Below are 23,772 nucleotides of genomic sequence, written 5' to 3'. Positions count from 1 at the left end.
TGTGACATCACTGTTTATAGCCCTGCACTGTGACATCACTTATATCCATGCCCTGTGACATCACTGTTTATAGCCCTGCCCTGTGACATCACTTATATCCATGCCCTGTGACATCACTGTTTATAGCCATGCCCTGTGACATCACTATTTTGTCGTGCATTTTGACAGAATCTGTTACAAAGGTCATTAAAAAAAAGCCTCCAATGCAGACGTGGACCGGGCTTTCTGTTAATTTATAAAAAAAATGTTTTTTGTTTGTTTTCACTTACCTGAAAATAAGCAATTGTGTAAAGTTACGTAGGGGAAAAAAATGATACGTGGAGTAGTTGCTAGTAGCAACCAATCCCATTCCTCAGGGCTTGAAGACGTCGCTCTGATTGGTTGCTATTAGCAACCCGGACGCCACTACTCTCCTGGCCCTGGTGATGACGTGTTTTGCGTGCGCCCTGAGTGTTGTTGTGACACGTCATCAGCAGGCAGCTGTCAGAGTGGACCCGCGTGCTGTCACTATGGCGAGCGGAGCGGGGCTGACCGCCTTCAGTCAGAAAGTATGGGAGCCGGTGCTGGCCAAGTCCCGGCGGGCAGAGGTGTTCATGGACGAGCCGTGCGCCGAGGTCCTGCACTGGTGCGGCGGAGCCGAGCTCCTCCTGGCCGCTGGGGCGCGGAACGTCAAGGAGTTCTCCAGCTTCGAGTCCGGGAGCCCGGGCCAGCCCAAGGCTGTGTTCGTGGTGAGCAGCCCACTGCGGGGCCGGTGTCTGGACGTGATCAGGGACGTGGTGAGCCAGAGCTCCTTCCAGTACTGCATAGTGGTGACCACCGTGAGCCCCGGCGAGGCTGAGGGCAGGACTGCCATGAGCAGCTGGAGGAGAAGCTGTGCCAGTGGATGGGGAACATGGGCTACACCGCTGAGGTCTTATGGGCCCCCATACTGCTAGCCCCTGTCAGTCCTTACCTCCTCCTGCTCCCAGCTTTCCATTCCCTCTTCCCTCTCCTGCCAGGACCAGACCTCCAGGCCCTAAACCGCAGCCGTCCAGACAAGAAGAGGTTCCCAGGCCTGGGGATGTGGACCTCCCGTCGCTTCCTCAGGAGCTGCAGAGCCACGTTAAAAACCTGGTGTGCGGGCTCAATAACATTATGGAAGGCATTGGAGTACGGGAGGAGTGCTTCTCTGTGGGGTATCTCAGCAGGATCATTGCAGGAGAACTGGCCAACTACCCCCAGGCGAAGAATCGCAGGAAGACTGCCCAGAGCAAGGCGTCACTGGTCTTCATAGACAGGACACTGGACATCACTGGTATGAGGACCCTCTTACAACATTTTATAACAGAGACGTAGTTTGAAGGTCCCAGTGGAAACTTTATACCTTGGCCTACTGCTCGCAGATGACATCACGTACACAAAAGTGATGATGTCATGCTGCACTAGGTCTATATGAATGTGTGGGCGCTCTGCCCAGTGTAATGTACTTCAGTCTATGTTCCTGATCAGTCATTGTCGGTGTAGCAGCACCGTTCTCTGATATGACTGTGGGAACCAACGAGGCTCCAGAGGAATCGTTCAGGGAGTCAACAGAAGTACCTGCAGGATCCCCTGGCGGTCCTTATGAGATGCTTGGCTGGTTGTATGTAAAGCCGGCCTTAAAGGGCTTGTCCAGCCTTTTTATTTTTTATTTTTAAACAATCACCAGCAGCATGTTTGTAACTAGTGAAAAAACATCATCATCATACTCTCCTGCTCCTTACCGTTCCATTACAGCTCCCTGGCTCCGTTCCTCCATCTTCTTGTCCACAGCGTTTAAAGGGGTTGTCCGGGTTCAGAGCTGAACCTGGACATACCTCCATTTTCACCCCGGCAGCACCCCTGACTTGAGCATCGGAGCAGTTCATGCTCTCCTTTGCCCTGAATCGAGCGGGTAAAAGGCATTTTCAAGAGTTCTGGTGACAAATTGGTCTCTCCGTGGGGCTGCCAGGAAGCCCGGTGACGTCACCGGCACTGATGGGCGGGCTTTAGCGCTGCCCTAGCCAGTAAAACGGCTAGGGCAGTGCTAAAGCATGCCCATCTGAGCCTGTGACGTCACCGAACACACGGCCGGGCGATAGCTTCTGCCCGGTAGTGTGTTATTGTAAACAAAAGAGCCTTTGCCCTGCGGGATGTAGCGCAGGGCAAGGAAGAGCATCGGCGCAAGAGATGCTCCGATGCGACATCAGGGGGCTGTCTGGGTGAATATAAGGGTATGTCCGGGTTCAGCTCTGAACCCGGACGACCCCTTTAAACTTCTTGACGGGGTCACGTGCGCCGTTACAGCTAATAACTGGCCGTAGTGGTGACGTAGCGGCATGTGACCGGCAGGGAGCAGGTCAGTATGGTTATTTTCACTAGGGTCAACATGCTACTGGGGACAGTGTAAAAAAAAAAACGGCAAAAGACTCGTTACCCCCTTTTAAAAATTTGAAAAAATAGTAAATAAGAAAAAACAGTAAAAAAAAAATTCACTTAATAGTAAAAAACACATACATGTGTATCACCTTAACAATCTGCAGTGTAAACGCGTTCACTCCCCTAAACGCACATGTGACGTGCATGTGCCTCATTTGTGTGCAGGGGAATGAAATGAGAGAAATGAGAATTCTGGGAGTTGTAGTTTCAGAGCAGTTGGAGGTCGCTGAGCCCTGGTCTATGGTAAAAGTGATGAAATAAAAAAAGCCGTAATTAGACTTATCGGTCATTCCTTTTCTTTGAATCCACCATGACGGCCACAAGTGAGAGATGACCCTTGACCTCTGAAGGGGCAGGGATACACAGAGAGAGTTTTAAAGTGCCCCACCTCCTTCCTCCCCCAGTGTTTGTTAATTACCAAGGCAGGTGAAACTATAGAGCGTTGTTTTTTCTTTTTTTTCCTTTGTTGAGTATTAACTCATACCCAAAAAGTAGGATAATACCACCCATGTGAAAAAAAGAATATATATATCTACTTGTAGAGAGTTCAGGGCAGCACACCTTATACGCAGCTGTGTAGCGTTGGGTGCCAGCGGTATTGCACTTTACCAAAGTGATAATCAATAAAAATAAATGAATGCACCGCAGCACTTCCAGTAGGTGAAAAACAGTGGGATCCTTTATTCACCCATGCAACGTTTCGATCCGCTTGCTGGGCCTATATATAGGCCATCATGGTGGATTCGAGGAAACAGAATTACCGGTAAGGCTACTTTCACACTTGCGGCAGGACGGATCCGACAGGCTGTTCACCATGTCGGATCCGTCCTGCGGCTATTTCACCGTGCCGCCGCCTCCGCCCCATTGACTATAATGGAGACGGGGGCGGAGCTCCGGCGGTGCACGGCGAAAGGCCGCCGGACTAAAATTACTGCATGTCAGGCTTTTTAGTCCGGTGGCTTTCGCCGTGCACCGCCGTGCTGTGCCGGAGCTCCGCCCCCGTCCCCATTATAGTCAATGGGGACGGAGCAGCGGCACGGCGAAATAGCCGCAGGACGGATCTGACATGGTGAACAGCCTGTCGGATCCGTCCTGCCGCAAGTGTGAAAGTACCCTAAGTCTAATTACGGCTTTCCATTCCCTCCACCATGATGGCCACAAGTGAGAACTAACAGATATTTACATAGGGTGGGTTACCGCCTGTAGTACTTTTTGGCCAAATGCTAAATCTGCAGACGCAGAAAGATTGAGGCGATAATGTTGCAAATCTGGTCTAAGGAAACAGTGGCTTTTTCTGCCCCAAAAGAGGCCATTGCCCTGGTAGAATTTGCTTTGATACCCGGGAGACAAGACATATTCTGAAGGGACTAGCAACAATCTATAGTAGATCTAAGCCAGCAGGCTACAGAAGCCTTAGAAAGCTTCTTCCCCCTTATTTCGTCCCCCAAACTGAACCAAAGATTATCCTCCTTCCTGAAATCCTTAGTTATTTCTAAGTACTGAATGATGGTATTCCTAACGTCAAGAAGGTGCAATTTTTCCTCAGCCGCATCCTTTGGGGAGCTGAAAAAGGACGGCAAAACCCTTTCATGGTCACAATGAAGATCTGACACCACTTGAGGAAGAAAACCTGGCTCTAACTTCAACACTATACGGTCCTCATAAAAGCTAAGGATGTGATGGCAATCAGGAAGGCAGTCTTGAAGGACAGATGTTTAACTGAAATTTCAGATAAAGGATAGAAGGGGTTCTTGTCGTCGTCCCCCCCCCCCCCCCCCCCCCGGACTTTCTGAGGCTCAGACCATATTATCTGCTAGAGAGGAAACGGGTGGGGGTGGGTTCTATCACACACATAAACTGACTTTTTGACCTTGTTTTTGGACATTATTATTATATCTATTTAACCCTGTAAGCTCCATTCAAGACCTGACCTAAATCTCCCATATACACAAGATGGAGGACATGTTTATACAAAATGGATTTTCATCCCTCACACTGGTCAACCATTTAATACTAAGTTAAGGTCCCACTGAGGAATCTTAGAACTCAGAGTCGTTGTTAGTCTTGAGGCTGCTCTAACAAATCTCTTCATCCATCTGTGCTCGGCGAGACTCAAATCATAAAAAGCACTTAAAGATGATATCTGAACCTTAAAGAGGACCTTTTGATTGTTCCAAACATTGTGAATTAAGTGTCATGATATATACAGCGGCGCCCAGGGATCTCACTGCACTTACTATTATCCCTGGGTGCTGCTCCATTCTCCCGCTATGCCCTCCTATATGTTCGGTCACTTGGTTATAGTAGGCGGAGACTTAGGGGACTTGGTTATAGTAGGAGGAGACTGCCCTTGTTCTCCTCAGGGGCGTCTGGCCAATCGGCAGCGCAGAAATCACAGCCTGGGATTTCTACTAGGCCTTAACCCCAGCTCTAGACCGCTCTGCAGAAAACTAAGTATTTAGTATTAGTATTTAGTATTTAGGTGTCTGGGTAATCCTCTCCTAGCCAACTGCAGAACTTCTTCCAGATTTTAAGATAAATGGCCGATGTAACCTTCTTCCTACTTGCTTTTAGTGTGAGAATTACTTTGTCTAAAAAGGCCCTGTTTTTTGAGGAACTGCTCTCAGCATCCAGACAGCTTGAAAATCTGTGGGTTTGGATGGATTATTGGCCCCTGAGAGAGTATTTCCCTCTGAAAAGGAATTACCCAAGAGAAAATTATTTTTTAAACGTTCCCCCAAAGGGTTGGATCTTGTGCCGCCCTGATGTTTTAAAGGGGTTGTCCGGGTTCAGAGCTGAACCCGGACATACCGTTATTTTCACCCCGGCAGCCCTCCTGAGCCTAGCATCGGAGCATCTCATGCTCCAATGCGCTCCAGTGCCCTGCGCTAGATCGCGCAGGGCACATGCTCTTTTGTTTTTAATAACACACTGCCGGGCGGTAACTTCCGCCCAGCAGTATGTTCGGTGACGTCACCGGCTCTGAGGGGCGGGCTTTAGCTCTGCCCTAGCCGTTTTACTGGCTAGGGCAGCGCTAAATCCCGCCCATCAGTGCCGGTGACGTCACCGGGGTTCCTGTCAGCCCCATGGAGAGCCCGGTACGTCACCGGAACTCTGAAAAATGCCTTTGCCCTGCGCGATTTAGCGCAGGGCAAAGGAGAGCATCGGAGCATGAACTGCTCCGATGCTCATGTCAGGGGGGCTGCTGGGGTGAAGATGGAGGGCTGTCCAGGTTCAGCTCTGAACCTGGACAACCCCTTTAAGTATGCCACCGTTGTGATGTTGTCTGAAAAAATCTTCAGATGTTTGTTTTTAGAAGATAATGAGCTTTTGTAGGGGCCAGAAGAACTGTATACAGTTCTCTGTAGTTTGAAGATCTGTTTTTTTATGATCTCTGACCAATCCCTCCACATCTGTGGAGTTTCTGGAACTCTGTTAGCTTCTCTATGAGGGATCTTGCTTTGTCCTGGGGAAGAGAGGTCTTCTGGGGTACAGAATATAACAACGCCTAGGAATCTAATTTTTGTGGATGAGGCAAGTACTTTTTTATTTATTATTTTTTAGATTTATTAACCAGCCCAGGTCCGATAGGATGTTTATATAGTTTTTCTGTGACCCTGGAGGCCTCTTTCCCTGAGTCGCCAATTATAAGAAAATCGTCCAGATAAGGAACGACATTTGTTCCTTTTCCGCGTAGGAAGGCAATCATTTCTACCATTAGTTTGGTGAAAATCCTTGGGGCCAATGATATGCCGAAAGGAAGAGCCACATACTGAAAGTGGGATCTCTTACTGCAAACCTTAGATATCTTTGAGAACTCTGATGGATCGGTATATGATAATAGGCGTTTTTTAAGTCTATAGATGTCATATGCGGGAACCCCTTCTTTTTTTTTTTTTTTTATTGGTGGCTTTCTCCAATATCTTATCTAACACAGGCCTGAACACAAATTCATCCGAGAAGGCGATAGAACATAATTTGGCTTTAGAGACTTTATCACCTGACCAGGCTTTCATCCACAAAGCTGTCCTGGCAACATTTGAGAGAGCCGCATCTTTGGCGGCAAACCGCACTGATTCAGCTGAGGTGTCAGCCAAAAAAGGTCTGACAGATTTTAATAAGGTAATAGAATTAATTATATCCTCTCTAGTGGTTTTGTTTTTTAAATGCTCTTCCAATTCAGACCACCAGAAACACATTGCCCTGGCAACGGATGTGGGTGCGATATTGGTCTTTACCCCAAACATAGAAGCTTCCCAAGCTTTTATAAGAGGGAGTCCGCTTTATGCTCCATCGGATCGTATAATTGTGATGAGTCCTCAAATGGTAAGGCCGTCTTTTTAACTACCTTTGCCACCTGAATGTCAATCTTGGGAATTTCATCAAAGATCTTTCTGCAGGATCAAACCGTAACCTATTTCTGAACTCCCTGGATACCCCTAGTCTCTTCTACGATTCAATCCACTCATCCAGGATCATGTCCTTAACATTCTCATTAATGGGGAATACCTTTAGTTTTCTTGGTGCATAAACCCTGAAACATTTCGTCTTTGACTGTACCTGGCTTAGGGACATCCTCGATACCCATGATAGATCAAAAACGCATTACACTCGCGCGGAAAAAAATGAACGCAATTGCAGACAAAACTGACTGAACTTTCTTGCAAAATGGTGTGAGTTTCACTGAATGCACCCCGAACACATCTGGACCTAATCCGCCACGCTTGTGTGAAAGAGGCCTAATTCCTCCATCTTGTCCGAGGAAAATAAATACTTTTTCTCATCTTCAACAATCTCTCCCTCAGAGATAAGGTCTTCCTCGAAACCCCTTCTAGAGGTGGAAGCATCCTCCTCAATGTCCTCTAGATCAGAGGAGGATTGAATGGATAATCTAGGCTTCTTTTGTCGCGGAATAGGGGGACTAGGGGCTCTCAGGGAAAAGATTCATTTCAGAAAAGATAGATGGTTGCTCCTCCTTTAAAACGTCAGATATGCAGACTTTGGATTACTTTTTTTTTTTTGTAGCTTTCAGGAAGTCTCTTGGCACATGTAGCGCACTTAAGAGACCTGGTTTTAGATTTGGAATCCTTTGCTCCCTATCAGACAGAGAAAGAGCAACCAAATATCAGCTATTGGACCTGGGTACCAGATAGCAACATAGAGGTATAAGATTCCAACTCCCCACAGGGGAACTAACGGAGGGTGCAGCCGGAGAGGGGTCAGGGCCCTCCTGACGGGATGCGGAAACTTCAGACGCCGTCATGGTAGCAGAGATGCTGCATGAGTCCGCTGTCCGCCTCTTTGAAGTCCAGCTGGCGTCTGACAACATCATTGTGCGCACTAGCATGGTCTCCCTTGGTACTTGAAAGGTGAAATCTGATTGGTTGCTATGGGCAACTAAGCCAGTTCTACTTTACACCAGTTTGATAAATTACCCCATTAAAGTATAAAAAAAGTTACCGTGTTTGGTGTACACAAAATGGCCGATTCTCTGGTCAACTCACACCCCATGATCAAAATGTGATCAACCTGTGCTCCTAGCTCAGTTTAGAATTTTTGTTCCAATGGAGGTGCTGAATCTGATCTGATACTGACATACCCTGAGGATAGAGCATCAGTATTTGGAACCCACAAAATATTTTAATGGTCTCTATTGGCTTTATGCCCTGAAGCCACCTTAACACAACTATACATTATGAACTGACTTGTATTAAACCTCCATGATGTACAGTTATGTCATGGCGATCATTGTCTGACAGCCACCCTACCACTGAAACAATGAGGATCGGAGATATCGGCGACCCGGGCACAATTTATCTCTATTAATCAATAGCTGTTGTGGCATCTATGCGGTTATAGGGAGTGGGTCCGTCTGTGCTCATTGATCCATGATTGGGTTGCTATGGCAGCCAGAGGCCAAAGAAAGGCCCCCGGGACTGCGTGTCCATATGCTTATTAGGTTGTACCACATCTGTCAGCTTAAGGGCTCATGCGCATGGCTGCAATACACGGGCACCGGCCGTGTGCTCCCTTCATCACAGATGCAAACCCATTCACTTGAATGGGTCCACAATCCGGGAGATGCGGTACGGATCGGAAGCCCTTGGAAGCACTACGAAGTGCTTCCGTGGGGTTTCTGTCCGTGCCGCCGCACCGAAAAAAAATAGAACATGTTCTATTTTTTGGTGGTGTGGACGGATCACGGACCCATTCAAGTTCAATGGGTCTCGATCCGTCCTGGCCGCCGCACGGATGCTGCTCGTGCATTGGGGACAGCAAATTACGGTCCCCAATGCACTGAACGGCCGTGTGCATGAGCCCTAAGGGTCCATTCACATGACCATATCCATTTTTCAGTCTGCAAATTGCAGATCCACAAAATATGCATGCGGTCCATGTGCATCCAGCACTTTGTGCGGGCCCCATTGTATCAATGCCTATCCTTGTCAGGCAAAACAGCCAAGAATAGGACATGTTCTGGTTTCTTTGCAGGGCTGCAGAACGGACATACAGGTGCGGACAGCACACGGTGTGCTGTCCCCATTTTTTACTTCCCCATTGAAAACTACACCTCGTCTCTCAAAAACTTGTCTTCATACAGGCACATCAACGGAAAAATTAAAAACGTTTTAGCTCCTGTAATTTGATGATGAAAACCCCCCAAACAGGCCGGTCAGTAAGGGATGAATTAGTTAATGTTCCCAATATGGTATCTTTGGAACACAAAAATCACTCTGCAAAATCAACTCCTTATGTGGGTCAATGGAAGAATAAAAGAACTGTCTTTTGTGGTGAAGCAAAAATGGAAAAACTGAACACCACAAAATTCTCCCTAGATATTGCTTTTACATTCCTGTTATGGTGCCCCTGCTGCTGTGTACAAGACAATCCAGATGGTGGGCTTGAGATACCCGACATGTGTGACCACCGGTACTGACGCATCAGGTGGACATTCTGAGAGGAAATGAATAAGAACAGCAGGGGGCACCATAACAAGTATGTCACAGCAATACCCAAAGGCAGGAGGGGTCAACCTCTTTAAAGGGTTTCTACCACTTAGGCGTCACATATTTAGCTGTCAGACACTAGCGATCCGCTAGTGTCTGCTCTGGCCAACCATCCTAATATAATTGCTTTTGGGGCGGTGGTTTGGCTAAAAAAACAACTTTTATTAATATGCTAATGAGCCTCTAGGTGCTATGGGGGCGTCATTAGCACCTAGAGGCTCCGTCTACCTTTAGAAACTGCCGCCCCCAGCGCGTCCCTCCAGCCCGCCCATCTTCTCCTGAATGCGATCCTCGTATGTATTCTGCGCATGCGCAGTAAATGTCTGACAGCTTCCCTGCTCAGACATCTCCACTGCGCCTGTTCCTCGGAGCACTATGGCGTCATCGCGCAGGCGCAGTGGAGATGTCTGAGCAAGGAAGCGGTCAGACATTCACTGCGCATGCGCAGAATACATACGAGGATCGCATTCAGGAGGAGATGGGCGGGCTGGAGGGACGCGCTCGGCGGCGGCAGTTTCTGAAGGTAGACGGAGCCTCTAGGTGCTAATGACGCCCCCATAGCACCTAGAGGCTCATTAGCATATTAATAAAAGTTGTTTTTTTAGCCAAACCACCGCCCCAAAAGCAATTATATTAGGATGGTTGGCCAGAGCAGACACTAGCGGATCGCTAGTGTCTGACAGCCAAATATGTGACACCTAAGTGGTAGAAACCCTTTAATTGTATAATCCAGGCAGAATGTAATTTTTTCTTTATCAATTGAAATACAGTAGTAAAGGGAAGAATGATGATCAGGCCGTGTACAGTAGATGTTCCTGATTTTTTTGAAAGTTCTTTCATGACTCACAAATGGAATCTGTGGCTTTCTTATGGAAACCTCTACATGCCAGTTTCCCTGTCATACAGTGATGTCTTTTTGATGTAGACTACATTTTTTGTAATAAATGCATTAGTTCATGCGTTGGTTTTTGTCCTTTTTGTTTCCTGTGACTGTGAGTAATCTTTGCTAACCTGGGTTTGGGTGCATGTCCAGAAGTTGCTTCACACCTGGATATCCTTATTCCTTCGGACCTGGGTACAGAGATGACCAGTGGTAGTTGTAATGTCAGAGGTGCGATCCCCCACAGAGTGCCACAGCATGGATTAGGCTCCATCAGGTTTGAGTCTATTTTTGGGAAACTTTCCTGACTTATACCTCCTGATGTCTGCACTGTATAGGCATACAGTCACATATTTTGCCTTTTAAAGGGGTTGTTCACCCCTGGGGAACTTTTCTGCAGACCCCTCAGCGTGGCCAGACTTGTGGTGGGAATCCCGCTTACCTGAACCCCACCACTGGATACCGTCTCCTTTGAGCGCCGTAGGTCTTAGGTCTCCCTGTATCCGCATCTGGTTTGACCAGGGTCAGGTGGCCACTTCTGCACATGTCACAGGGTCAGGTGGCCACTGCTTTACATGTCACAGGGGCAGGTGATGCATGGGTGACACATCACCTCTGGGGTCAGTCGTTGAATGGGACGGAAATGCTGTAATGTTTGAGGGCGAGCAAGTAAACGGTGACCAGAACGCAGTGCTACCATGAGTGCTTTGTTCTCTTCACATTGTTGTAGTAAAGTCTACTAAACTATTCCATACAGTAAAAAAATAGTTACACCTACACAAACTGTCCTCGGGTGTGCCTGAAGGACTCTTTCTGTAAATGCTAGGTCAATTGGGCTCTATGGATAAGGGGGCTCTAGAACAAGCCGTAGATGTTCTCATGGTTGGGTATTTGTGACCCCATCAAGTCCAGTCTTGTATTGTCTGGACCTGACTAGGGCATAGCAGCCTACATAGCTCAGCAACCACAATAAATGCTATGAAGGCGCTGAACAGTTCACTATGACCAATTCTGTTTGGCCATAGGTGCCCTTCCCAGTATACGTCTCATCTCTGCCAACCAAAAATCAGAAGAGCAACTCTTGTTTTCTCTTGTGTTTTTGGTATCGTTTCACATTTCTGATAACTGATGTGCGTTTTTCCTTGTACATGTGTCCGTTTTTTTTTTTTTTATTGCTTGTCTTCCCTTCATATCTATTTTGTCAAAAACAAGAACAGGTCTTTGTGGGTTTTTTTTTTTGTCCTACCTGTTTTTAGCTACATAACGTTATAAAGAAATTAGCACCCCAAGTCTTACATGTTTGCCCACCCATCGCTTTTGCTGAACGTGATGAAGTCACAACGTTGGCTTACCTCTACTTGGGTAATAGGGATGCTAAATTGTGGCCATATTATGTCAGTGTAAAAGACAGGGTGCAAAAAAGAGAATATCCGCAACCAGATTTGCATACAGATTTTATGTGGATTTTACACTATACATTGCAAAGAGGGAAATCCATGGTGAAAATCCACAACATACGTTGACCTGCAACTGCAGGGTTCAGCCACAAATTGAATCCCCAAAGAAATGCCTATTCTTGTCCACAATTGCGGACAAGAATAGGACATGTTGTATTCTTTTGCGGAGTCGCGGCCTGGAAGTTTGGGGCCGCGCTACGGAAATGCGGATGCGGAGACACATAGTGTGCTCTCCGCATCTTTTCCGGCCCCATAGAGAATGAATGGGTCCGCACCCGTTTTCGATATTGCGAAACGGATGCAGACCCATTTGCGGACGTGTGAATGGACCCTAAAGCATCTGTTCAAGTAAAAGCATGATATTGTTAAACTAAGGGGGTCATTTATCAAACTGGTGTAAAGTAGAACTGGCTTAGTTGCCCATAGCAACCAATCAGATTCCTTCTTTCATTTTCCAAAGGAGCTGTCTAAAATGAAAGGTGGAATCTGATTGGTTGCTATGGGCAACTAAGCCAGTTCTACTTTACACTAATTTGATAATTGACCCCCTAAGGCCCCTTTCACACGAGCGAGTTTTCCGCACGGATGCGATGCGTGAGTTGAACGCATTGCACCCGCACTGAATACCGACCCATTCATTTCTATGGGGCTGTGCACATGAGCGGTGATATTCACGCATCACTTATGCGTTGCGTGAAAATCGCAGCATGCTCTATTTTGTGCGTTTTTCACGTAACGCAGGCCCCATAGAAATGAATGGGGTTGCGTGAAAATTGCAAGCATCTGCAAGCAAGTGCGGATGCGGTGCGATTTTCACGCACAGTTTCTAGGAGACTATCGGGATGGAGACCCGATCATTATTATTTTCCCTTATAACATGGTTATAAGGGAAAATAATAGCATTCTGAATATAGAATGCATAGTAAAATAGCGCTGGAGGGGTTAAAAAATAAATAATCATTTAACTCGCCTTAATCCATATGCTCGCGCTGCCCGGCATCTCGTCTGTCTCCTTTGCTGAACAGGACCTGTGGTGAGCATTCATTTCAGGAACAGGACCTGTGGTGACGTCACTCCAGTCATCACATGTTCCATTACATGATCTTTTACCATGGTGATGGATCATGTAATGACCGGAGTGACGTCACCACAGGTCCTGTTCAGCAAAGGAGACAGAAGGAGATGCCAGGCTACGCGATCAAGTGGACCAAGGTGAGTTAAATTATTATTTATTTATTTATTTTTTAACCCCTCCAGCGCTATTTTACTATACATTCTGTATTCAGAATGCTATTATTTTCCCTTACAACCATGTTATAAGGGAAAATAATACAATCTACAGAACACCGATCCCAGACCCAAACTTCTGTGAAGAAGTTCGGGTTTGGGTACCAAACATGCGCGATTTTTCTCACGAGAGTGCAAATGCATTACAATGTTTTGCACTCGCGCGGAAAAATCGCACGTGTTCCCGCAACGCACCCGCACATTTTCCCGCAACGCCCGTCTGAAAGAGGCCTAAGAGTTTAGTCGTTAACGTACCCAATTTATGATGTTTACTATTAGGGCTGCAACGATTAATCGATGTAATCGATTATATTCGATAACTGGATTCGTTGTCGACGAATCCAGTTATCGAATAATCGCCGATTCGTTGCTATTCGGGCGGGTGGGCGGGCGGGTGCTGCATCTTTTTTTTACCTTTTTACAATGACGCTCCCGCTCCTGTAACAGCCAGGCAGAGCGGACGGCGGCGTAACGTCACTCACTCACGTGACACGCCTGCTCCGCCTCCTTCATTCATGAAGTGGGCGGAGCAGGCGCGTCACGTGATTGAGTGACGTTACGCCGCCGTCCGCTCTGCCTGGCTGTTACAGGAGCGGGAGCGTCATTGTAAAAAGGTAAAATAAAGATGCAAGCGCCGGGGCTGTTAGGGGGAAGGGGGGGTCTGTGTATAGCACTGCTATGGGGAGGGGGGAGGATCTGTCTATAGCACTGCTATGGGGAGGAGGGGGGGTCTGTGTATGGCACTGCTATGGGAAGGGGGGTCTGTCCACTGTTATGAGGAAAGGGATCTGTGCACTGTTATGCCCATAACAGTGCACATATCCCCCTCTCCATAACTACGCCGTCCACAGATCCCCCATAATAGTGTCGTCCACAGATCCCCCATAATAGTGTCGTCCACAGATCCCCCATAAACGCCGTCCACAGATCCCCCATAATAGTGTCGTCCACAGATCCCCATAAACGCCGTCCACAGATCCCCCATAATAGTGTCGTCCACAGATCCCCCATAATAGTGTCGTCCACAGATCCCCCATAATAGTGTCGTCCACAGATCCCCCATAATAGTGTCGTCCACAGATCCCCCATAATAGTGTCGTCCACAGATCCCCCATAATAGTGTCGTCCACAGATCCCCCATAATAGTGTCGTCCACAGATCCCCCATAATAGTGTCGTCCACAGATCCCCCATAATAGTGTCGTCCACAGATCCCCCATAATAGTGTCGTCCACAGATCCCCCATAAGTGTCGTCCACAGATCCCCCATAAGTGTCGTCCACAGATCCCCCATAAGTGTCGTCCACAGATCCCCCATAAGTGTCGTCCACAGATCCCCCCATAAGTGTCGTCCACAGATCCCCCATAAGTGTCGTCCACAGATCCCCCATAAGTGTCGTCCACAGATCCCCCATAAGTGTCGTCCACAGATCCCCCATAAGTGTCGTCCACAGATCCCCCCATAAGTGTCGTCCACAGATCCCCCATAAGTGTCGTCCACAGATCCCCCATAAGTGTCGTCCACAGATCCCCCATAAGTGTCGTCCACAGATCCCCCATAAGTGTCGTCCACAATTTGTTTTAATATGGCCTTTGAACATAATTTTTCAAGTAAGATCATATAAACCTCTGTTTGTAATTTTGTCGTTTTTCCCGATTAATCGATTAATCGTAGAAATTAATCGGCAACTAATCGATTATTCAAATAATCGTTAGCTGCAGCCCTATTTACTATGTAGATATTAATTACGGGACTAAGATACAGAAGTCAAATACAAAATCTACTGATGTGAATAGGAAATAATAGAAACCAATATTTGTGAACCTTTTTTTCCCCCCTTAAAACCTATTGATTCACTCTTTGATTGGTTATTCTTCCAGGAGCCGTTGGGCATCATGGTGACAGTCTGGTAGAGAAGATCCTCTCTGTTCTTCCTTCGATTCCTGGACAGAAGAATGATATAATGATCGACATGGATGAACTCACAGACTTGCGGATTGATGGTGAAAATGAGGGGATAATAGCTCCAGGATGCTTGTCACAGCCAAAGTAAGCGACGAAAACAAGCAGTGAGATTGTATACGTAGGGCCGGATGTATCCGTGTGTCTCTGCCAGGGCTGCTCCCCCACTGGGGCTTTAGAGTTGTCTTGAGGGGGGCCTTGAATAACTGTTTTTCACAATTTTAAAGGGAGTCTGTCAGCAGTTTGTGAATGCACAAGAGATATAAGTAATGCACAAGAGATATAAGTAATACATACTTCAGTCATTGCTTTTAATCCAAGAAGTGATGAAATTTCCCTTGACTGCCCCTGGTACTACTAGGCATTGGGAGTACATAGGGGCAGCCCACGAGCCGCGGTGTTTCAGGCCTAGTGGTAAACAACTCCCATAGCCCCTCTACAAAACTGCTGACTGACTCCCTGTAGATCACACCAAGGCACTGTTGATTAATCTGACACACAGTGCATGGGATATATCTGGTGCACCAGTATTAATACATCTCCATTATGGCCTTTCAGTAATTGAGATTTCATTGACATAGAACAAAACATATAATGCAACAGCTCTCTGCAAACCAAATAAAGTACAATTATAAATGCATTATAATTGCTAATGCTATGCTTATAAATTAGAGATTTTTGTCATAGATTTTGTACAAAATTATTTGAGCCCGTCTGCCACACGTCAAGGTGATCTCTGTAAGACGGTAAACCTAACACCTGCGCATTGGGATGTGCTGACAGACCCCCTTTCTTTCTTTGACCATGTCATGGATTGTCAATTCACATTTGTACTGCATGTCTTCCTAGAAATGTTTTATCCCGAGAAATAATGACCCGGTTCTTCATATTTATCTGGAAATCTGGGTGGTCATGCAGTTGACATACGGCTCTGGGTATACTAGATGACTTTGTATTCTTCAGGATATATTTTATGTGACACAGCTGCAATGGAGAAGGCCTTGGGCCACAGCGAGGGACCCTCTCTGAGTGTATGCTCGTTCCACACCTTGCACAGACAGTGAGGGCGGCGGGGACGTTTTTTTTTTTTTTTTTTTAAAGTCATCTGAATCTTCAGAAATAAATCGGAAAGGACAATGTGGGTCATTTAGTAAACCCAAAATACGCCTATATTAGGAGTTTTTTAGGCGCGACTTTTCCCCGCTCACAAGAGGTCTAAAAAGTGGGTGGGGAAGGGGACGGACCGGCAGGTCTGTCCTTATTTACCGTTTTCTACACCTGGTTGAAGCATAGAAAATGGTCTAAATTAGGGATGAGCGAATCGACTTTGGATGAAACATCCAAAGTCGATTCGCATCAAACTTTATTCCAATACTGTACGAAGCAGGAGCTCCGTACAGCATTAGAATGTATTGGGTCCGATGAGCTGAGGTTATTGCTTCGCAAAGTCTCGCGAGACTTCAGGTAATAACTTCAGAAATTAATTTGGACTGTAAAAAAAACAAGTACGGGAAATGTTTTTTTTTTTTTACAGTACAAATTAATATTGGAACAAAGTTTATGTGAATCGACTTTGGGTGTTTCATCCGAAGTTGATTCGCACATCCCTAGTCTGAATGTAAGACAGCAAGGAAGCTGGCTTACGTATAGAAGCGGAGGTGGACGCGCTTCCTATCTGTAGATCAGGCACAGCCCTCTTGAATAGAAAGGACAGTAATCTGTCATCTGCTGACATATTTTTTATATGGTAATTTATTCGCGTTTGAGTACATGCAGTTGCATTTTCTCTTCCATTCATACAATGATTAATGTACTTTGTCACATACTATACATGGAAACATCCCAAAGCCGCACACAAGCCGAGATAGATATCATTTTCCTGAACATCCACAATACGCTTTGTCTTTATATGGAATTACTTGGCCTTGGAAAGCTTCTCACACATTAGTGATGCTGATTCTATAGATAGTGGTTGCTTGCGGTTATAGAGTACTGTCATCCCTATCGGGACAGAACACTGCAGCAGGTTTCTGAGGTTTTCTTCCCTGTCCTGTTTGCTTTTATTGTGAAGTAAACAAATGTATTACATCCTCTGCCTATTACATGGAGCTGGGTGTTGTTACTGACAGCCACTAATCAATGGTTGTCACATAATGTCAGCCGCGCTGAGCTCCTCCAGCGTCAAGCTCTGTTAGCAGAGATCAATATGGGTGATGAGGTTATGTGGCCAAGCACTGCTGTTTGGGGTGGGGAGAGAGCTTGTGTTTCAAGCTCAGCATACAGGGTTCGGGTTATCTAGAATTCTGCTATGGACTCTGCTACCGCGGACCATAACTTATGTTCCGCGGTAGCGGAATCCATAACAGAATCCTTAGATAACCCGAACCGTGTACGCTGATTTTGAAAGTAGAAGTTTGCTCATCCCTTGCTATGACTACTACCGGGGAGGAGGGGGAAACCTGCTGCTACCGCTCGCTATTAGAGGGTAAAGTTTGGTGCTACTAATACTATTGGAGGAAAGGCTGCTGCTATTGCTGGGAGTGGGCTCCTGCTGGTACTATTAGGGAAACTGGGGAAGTTGGTGCTGCTGCCTCTATAAGGAAACAGATGGGGACTCGCTACTAATTGGAGTAGCTACAACAAGGGGAAAGGACAGAAGATGCTATGTGGCTACAGAAAGAGGACCTGGGGCTGCTAAGACTGGGGAATAGGAGAGGAACACTGCTTCTACTGCTAGGGGAATGGGGAGCACTGCTGTGACATGGCAGGATTTACACACCCCAGTTTTGCTGCTTTCTATATTTGAAAGTACTAAGAAGAACACATATACAGCAGATGTATAAGTATGTCTATTATACCCTCCGCCCTTTTGGATCTGATACCAACTTTGGGAGAGGGAGCAAGTATGAATTGTGCTGAAGTGGGGGGCTGTGAGCTCGGCCTTACGCAGACTGCAGCCTCGCTGGCCCCCGAGCCCTAGGGCAGAGGGAGAGTAAGATATAGGTGGTCGAGTCTAGAGCCAGGGTAAAGCAGCTGCTGCTCTGGATGATTTGTGTTCACTCACAACCTTGCCCTTGCAGTTTAATAGGTAATGGCTTGAAGGCCGCCCTCAGCAGCAATGTGTGTTGCTTCAATTCAGAAACATGCCTGACTTTTGTCAGAATTTCATCCCACAGGAGGAAAAATATCTTGGATCCTTAATCCACATTTGTGCTTCAAGGCTGCAAAAACCATTGCACTCTATCTGTAACATTATATTGGCTAGCAAACAAAACTGCGTAGTTTGTGAAGTGGGGTTTGGTAATTTTGCTTGACCGAAAAACCTCCATTATTTCAATATTATCTTGTAGAATTTGGTTTAGGATATGTACTGTGTGCTATCGGCCTGTTCATGTATATAGATATGCTATATATGCCAAGCTATGATAGTTTCAGACTTTTCTCATGTGGGTGTCCCTACCGGTAATGTGAAGTCTGTGTGTCCAGGATGCTCCTGTATTTACTTGCTCTCATGTACAGTATCAGCACAGCTTTATTCCTTCTACTGACAGACACTGGTACTGAGGGCACAGTTCCTCCCTCCCCTATCAGAGCCTGCCATGTGTGCTCTGCTACCATTTATACAGATTTCTTTATTTTACTCTTATTATAGCGCTGACATATTCCACAGCGATTTATCATCATTACTCTCTGTCCCCAATGGGGCTCACAATCTAAGTTCCCTATCAGTATGTCTTTGGAGTGTGGGAGGAAACCGGAGAACCCGGAGGGAAACCCACACAAACACGGGGAGAACATACAACCTTCATGCAGATGTTGTCCTTGGGTCGGATTCAAGCCATAGTCCACTCCAGATCCCCAGAGATTACTTTATTCAGCCATGCAACGTTTAGCCCTGCTCAGTGGATCCTTTCTCAAGTAAATCTTACAGCAAAATGTTATATAGATGCATCAATCAATGTTAGTTACATAATTATACAATAAAGTATGAATATATTGTAAAGTGGTATTTAGTCATATGTCACATTACTTGAGAAAGGCTCCATTGAGCAGGGATGAAATGTCACATGGGCGAATAAAATAAATCTTTTTATTTATTTTTTCACCACCACAATATCTGGAGTTCTGCCTCATTTTTCTTGGAATATATTTAGCAGAGCATTGGCCTTGAGTCCTGGAGTGAGAGCACCAAACAACTTTCTCCTGAAATACATTATAGTATAGGCTACAGTGCAATGTGTATTTACTCTCCCCCTCACTTTCTAATCTCTTTTGTACAACAGCCTCCTCCCCCTCCCTGCTGCTACCTCTAAGGCCTCATGCACACGACCGTTGTTTCATTCTGTGTCCGTTGTTCCGTTTTTCGTGATTTTCTGCAGACCCATTGACTTTCAATGGGTCCGTTGAAAACTCGGCTAATGCACCGTTTGTCATCCGCGTCTGTGATCCGTGGTTCCAGTCCGTCCAAAAAAATATAACCTGTCCTATTTTTTTCACGGAAAACGGTTTGCGGACCCATTCAAGTCAATGAGTCCGTGAAAAACGCGGAGGCACACAAGATTGTCATCCGCGTCAGTTTTTTTCCTATCATTTGCATAGCAAACTTGACTTAGACTTTTTTTAAATTTCCTTCATGTCTGGTGATCCTCCAAAAAATAAAGGAAGACACACGGAAACGGATCACGGAACAACGGAACCCCATTTTTCAGAATGGAACACAACAACGGTCGTGTGCATGAGGCTTAACATTGAGAAACGGAGGAAGAGGGTTAAAATAGTCACATATAACAAAAGAATAGAAAAAGCCCATTCAGCTCACCACCTTCATATTCGTATCCCTATTCCACCAGCTGATTTCCAAGAAGTGGTACACGGCTGAAACCTGCTTCAGCCTCTGATGGACAAATCGGGAATTGTGATACCATGCAGAGAGCACGGAGAAGGCAGCTGCATTCACAGAAGCATTGGTGCCTTCTCAAACAGCTTATCGGCGGGGATCCTGGGTGTCGAACCCCCACCAATCAGATACTGATGACCTATCCAGAGTTCATCGGTATATAGAAAACCTGGGAAACCCTTTTAAAGGGGTTATTCAGGATAGGCCTTCTATATCTGATTGGTGGGGGAGAGGCACCCTGCATCTCCTCCGGCACCAGAGCTGCTTAGGAACGTCTAATCGGGCAGTGATACAGGTGTGTGGACCGCTGCCAATCAGATATTGATGGCCTGTCCTGAGCATAAGGATGTATTCACATGGCTGTGTCCGTTTTGCGGACTGCCCTGTAAGCCTCTTACGTCATCCAGTGTACTGGCCGATATCCCGCCGGCGCATGCGCACTGCATGGAATGATGCTGCTGCCCACAATGATCATCACAGTGCGCATGCGCCGGCGGGATATCGGCCAGTACACTGGATGACGTAAGAGGCTTACAGGGCGGGCCAAGCAACAGGCTGGGGAGGAGTTATGTGAGAAGAAGGAAGAGCGGCCTGGGCACTTACAGCCCGAACGCCGCCCCTGGGCACTTGCGAGCCCTAATTCACATATGAATAAAACTCTGTTTTTGCCCCTGGTGAACATCCAAACAAAAAGACAAAGGTACCATTTGACTGATCTATAGTTATGCTACAGTGCTATGTAAGTGGTCTATAAGGGCAAATTGTGGTGACGGACTCCCTTTAAGCCTCCTTAACGGCCCAGTTGTCTGAGGAACAGAGGGAAAAACCCAACTTTGGCCAATTTCGCATGAGCGTATTCAGTGCAAAAAAACACGCTCCATGTCAGATGTATTTCACATATTGAATGCTGCTCCTATGACATTGACCTATGCATTATAATGATTTATAATGCTGTGTGTTCCTGCCTGACCTCAACTCTAATGAACTGTACTCGCATAATACTATTAGTACAATTGATTAGAGTTGAAGTTGGGCAGGAACACAAAGCATTATAAATCATTATAATGCAGTAGGCCTAGGTCATAGGAGTATTTAGGATGGGAAATACCTCTGACATGGAGCTCACTGAATACACTCATCTGAACTTGGCCTTTTCTTTCTCACCCAGCTTTCCCTGGGTGAGACATCATTTTAGTGGCATCATCATGCCATTCTGGCAGCTCCATTGCCACAACACATATACTGTTTGGGGGACAATCCTTTTAACCAGTTCCCGACCGCCTATAGACTATAAACATCCTGGCGGTCAGGATTTATCTCTGAATGGAATTTTTTTAATATCCGTTCAGAGATCGTGCAGTGTCTGAAGGGGGGGGGGGGGGGGGTGGGGGGGTGCGTGCTGTCCAGCGACAGCAGGACTTCCCTTAGAGAAGGCAGGGATGGTCCCAGTGTCCCTGCCTTCCAGATCGCTGTATACACAATGAACAATGAGAGATGTGTATACAGCTCAGGAAGCGGTATGCAGCTTCCGGTTTCCGCCCCAGCGATCATGTGACTTCCAGGGCTGAGAGTATGAAGGAGCTGCTGGTCTCGATCAGCTCTGCAGTGAGGCTGTATAGTGCTGTATTCGTCCTGTAACCGGGGCTGACATAGTAGCAGTAAATAAATGTAATGTTAAATGTCCCTCAAAGGTCTTATAGGACTTTATGGCAGATAAAAGAGTAAACAAAACAACCATAAAGCTAAACAAAAAATTGTAGTAAAAAAAAGTGTAAAAGTGTAAAAAAAAAAAAATGTCCCTGTTCACCTTAGCAACGCTCCACAAATATAAACCTTGACAAAGCAGCCATTTATTTGTCACTTTGCCTAACAAAGAGCATAATACGGAGTTATTAAAATCTACAGTCTGTCCCGTAAAAGGCAAGCCCTCAGACACATCTATATTGGCAGAAAAATTCAAACGTTCTGGATGTTTGTATATTTTTTTTTTAAATTGATTATCTTTATTAATTAATATATCAAACATACAAATAGAAGAAAAAAAAATAAAAAATTTCTCACCAACCCCAATTCCCTAAAGAAACCCTCCCCTCCCCCCCTACCTGTGGTGCGTCAAAATAAGACCTTTATCATTGAGGGAAATTAAACGCAACTAATCAAGTTCTCCAACCACCCCATATCTTAATCCACTTCTCTTCAGCTTCCCTCTGTTTGTACATAATTTTCTCATAATTTTTTACCTTATCAATTAGATTTATCCATGTAATTATATCTAGAGTATATCGAGCGAACCAGGTCCGACTGACCAACACTCTGGCCAACATCAGTATCCTACTCAGGAGGATCTTTTGATACTTATGATTATTTATTTTGGAAAGATCATTAAGCACAAATACTTGTGGTTCAAAAGGGATTCGTATTTTTAGTTTATACCTAATACAATTATTTATAGTATTCCAGAAGTTTGTGAGTTCTGGACAAGTCCATATCATATGAAGATAATCCGCTCCTACGGTATCGCATTTGGGGCAGTTAGACTTGTCTCTTAATCCACATTTATTCATCCATAAGGGAGTAATATATAGTCTATGGCAAATATAAAATTGTATTAAAACATGGTTGAAGTTCTGGGATAGTTAAACTAGGTTCCCAAAAATATTCTCCCACCCTTCTATTTGTAAATTCGGACAATCCACCTCCCACGCTTTTTGTCCTGGTGACTGTGTGTCACTAAACCGTGCCTTAAGTAATAACTTATATATATTTGAAATTTTTATTCTAGGCAGTGTACCCCCTACCCAATCATTCAAAAAAGATGAGTTATCTATATCCAACACCAGTTTATCATCCAAACTGGATAGTACTGAGCGCAGTTGAAAATACCTAAACCAGGAAAGGTTTGTTATACTATGTGTCATCTCTATAAACGGTTTAATTTCTCTATCTTTAACTACCTGTGAAATATACAAAATTTTATTCTTCTGCCAAAATGTGTCAGCTGCAATATCATCTAGCCTTTGTAAATACAGATTATGCCAAAGAGGCGTAAATGTAAGTGAACCCTTGACCTTCAACCATGTCCTAGTTGTAACCCATACTTTCAGGAGTAATTTTATGGTCTCTCTGTAGCCCCACTCATAACTCTTTAATAAACCAGATTCCAACAAGGTAAAAATATTATTGTGGGCATGGCTAGTTACCAACTTCCCCAGCAATGCACTATTCTCTGATTCATAGCATCTCAATAACTGGGCTGCAATAAAGTACCCTTTAAAGTAAGGGAGATTTAAAGGGTTTCTACCACTTAGGTGTCACATATTTAGCTGTCAGACACTAGCGATCCGCTAGTGTCTGCTCTGCCCAACCATCCTAATATAATTGCTTTTGTGGCGGTGGTTTGGCAAAAAAAACTACTTTTATTAATATGCTAATGAGCCTCTAGGTCAGTGATGGTGAACCTTTTAGAGACCGAGTGCCCAAACTGCAACCAAATACCCACTTATTTATCACAAAGTGCCAACACGGCAATTTAACCTGAATACCAATATCATATATCTTCCATGTACTTTATCATTTAGCTATAATAGCTTAATATCTACATTCATTGCGCTGCCTGTGCTGTTCATAGTGCATCCTGTGCTGATGAATGGCAGGAAAAGTCTAAAATATATTTGTACGCCATAGACTTTTTCCAAGGCGTGGGTGCCCACAGAGAGGGCTCTGAGTGCCACCTCTGGCACCCGTGCCATAGGTTCGCCATCACTGCTCTAGGTGCTATGGGGGCGTCATTAGCACCTAGAGGCTCCGTCTACCTTCAGAAACTGCCGCCGCTAAGCGCATCCCTCC

The 23,772-nt window shown here is 45.6% G+C and overlaps 1 pseudogene; it reads left to right on the top strand.

The window, feature by feature from the left end:
* The first annotated feature begins 461 nt into the window (after positions 1-461).
* Positions 462-23,772, top strand: part of LOC122925267 — a 40,139-nt pseudogene continuing 16,828 nt past the window's right edge.

Source organism: Bufo gargarizans, chromosome 1, assembly GCF_014858855.1.
Source record: "Bufo gargarizans isolate SCDJY-AF-19 chromosome 1, ASM1485885v1, whole genome shotgun sequence".
NCBI classification, from domain to species: domain Eukaryota; kingdom Metazoa; phylum Chordata; class Amphibia; order Anura; family Bufonidae; genus Bufo; species Bufo gargarizans.
The sequence above is the reverse complement of the archived record's forward strand: the minus strand, read 5'-3'. Positions and strand labels throughout refer to the sequence as shown.